Raw genomic sequence first — 2,430 nt, 5'->3', positions numbered from 1 at the left:
TGTGTGGTGGTGGTGGTGGTGGTGGTGGTGGGTGGGAAGCAGGGAAGACGGAGAAGGTGAAACCCGTTATTGCTGGTGCTGTTTATTACCTTGCGCTGGCTTCTAAACAAGCTGAATTATATTTAGAGCAGGAACTGATAAAACGATGTATGTACAGAAGAATGAGCTATGTATATGTGCATATATATGTGTGTGTGTGTGTATGTATGTGTTATGTATATATATATATATATACTATATATATATATATATATATATATATATATATATATATATGTATATATAATGTATATATATATATATATGTATATATATATATATATTATATAATATATATATATGTATAATATATATATATATATATATATATTATATGTATATATATTATATATGTATGTATATATATAATATGTATATATAATGTATATGTGTATATATATATGTATATGTGTATATATATATACATACATATGTATATATATATATATAGTATAAATATCTGTATATATATATATACATATATATGTATATAAATATATGTATATATATATATTACATATATTTATATATATATATATATATATATATATATAATATATAGAGAGAGAGAGAAGAGGAGAGAGAGAGAGAGAGAGAGTGCTTGTGTGAGTATATGCATTCTCTATTCATTCTATGCTGTAAAGAATTCGGATATAGCTGAGCTGAGATGTGCTGATCTCCAATAACTTGTAAGTAATCATTGAAATCAAACTACAAACACACACACACACACACATTTATAGACATATATATATATATACTGACAAGAGATGTCACTATTGGGACACTGAACAAGAATACCTCATGGCATTAATTCCATTCTGGTTGGAATTTCTCCCCCATATAATGTAGAAGCAATACACATACCAACATACTGGCTTTGTCAAAAACAAAAAACAAAAATACATCAGTAATTTCTGTGAAATCTGGGGCAGAATAACACACACAACACACACAAAACACCACCACCACCACCACCATGCCCACAGCACACACACACACACACACACACACACAAAACACCACCACCACCACCATGCCCACAGCACACACACAACACACACACACACACACGCATATACACACACACATGTGGTCATTAAATCTGGAAGATCTTCAAAATCTAGGAAAACATGAGAAGAGTCTGATGTGCGTTTGATGTGCAGAGTGAACTTTTCATCTAAAGTTTTAGCACTCGAGTGATTCACGTGCACAGATGGGTATTAAAGAGAAGACGGTGTTCAGTGAGAACAGGAAGATGCAGAGCATGGGTATAGACATGGCTGCGTGGTTACAAAGTTTGCTTTGGAACTATGTGATCCTGAGTTCAAAACAGTTGTACAATGCCTTCAGCTAGTGTATCACCGGTCTGGAACCCCTATCTTGCCCAGGATATCAATCGTCTGGAAGCCGTTCAGCGACGTGCTACCAAAAGAATACCCTCCATCAGGCATTTGCCATATTCTGAACGCCTTACTTCCCTGGGCATGGACACGTTGAAACTCCTACATCTGGCAGCTGACTTGGCAGACACCCGTAAAATTATTAACCATCTTACAAACAATAACTCTGAGCACCTTTTCAAACTCCACCTGTCTAACACCCGTGGACATATTTATAAAGTCAGAAAACAGCACAGCTCCCATGACTTTAGGAAACATTTTTTCACGCTGTGAGTTGCTGAAGCATGGAACAAACTGCCGGCATCGGTTGTTAGTTGTCGGAGCACTGCATCCTTCAAAACTTCCATGCTTCCTGAGATTCGCCAACACTACACCTGATTTTCTCCCCTCCATACACACACAAGTATGTATCTGACTCATACACTGTTCACTTCCCAGACATTTGTACATTACTGTATATACTTTATACGCACTTTCTGACTCAATGGAGTTTTGAGAGATGGAAACTATTCAAAAGCTCATCCTGTCTGTCTGTCTGTATGTATGTATATCTTCCTGTCTATCTATCTATCAATCATTCTACTATCTATCTACCTATCTATCATTCTATCAATCTATCTCTATCTGTCTATCATTCTATCAATCTCTATCTATCCATCTAAAGGGGGTTTAGTTCACCAGAAAAATGGTAACAGAGGGGTTAATCAAAGACTATTGTTTAACAACTGACTGGCAGGGAAATGAAAATATCAGTATTGACCACGAACACCACTATATAATATCAATTTCAAATTTTTAGCACAAGGCCTGCAATTTCGGGGCAGAAAATAAGTTGATTACATCGACCCCAGTGTTCAAATGGTATATATTTTATGGTATATATTAAGACGGCAAGCTGGCAAAAATGTTAGTACGCCGGGCAAAATGCATAGCCGTATTTCATCTGCTGTTACATTCTGAGTTCAAATTCCGCCGAGGTCGACTGTGC

This window comes from Octopus sinensis, unplaced genomic scaffold, assembly GCF_006345805.1.
Source record: "Octopus sinensis unplaced genomic scaffold, ASM634580v1 Contig17780, whole genome shotgun sequence".
Taxonomy (NCBI): Eukaryota; Metazoa; Mollusca; class Cephalopoda; order Octopoda; family Octopodidae; genus Octopus; species Octopus sinensis.
Note: the sequence above shows the minus strand (reverse complement) of the source record.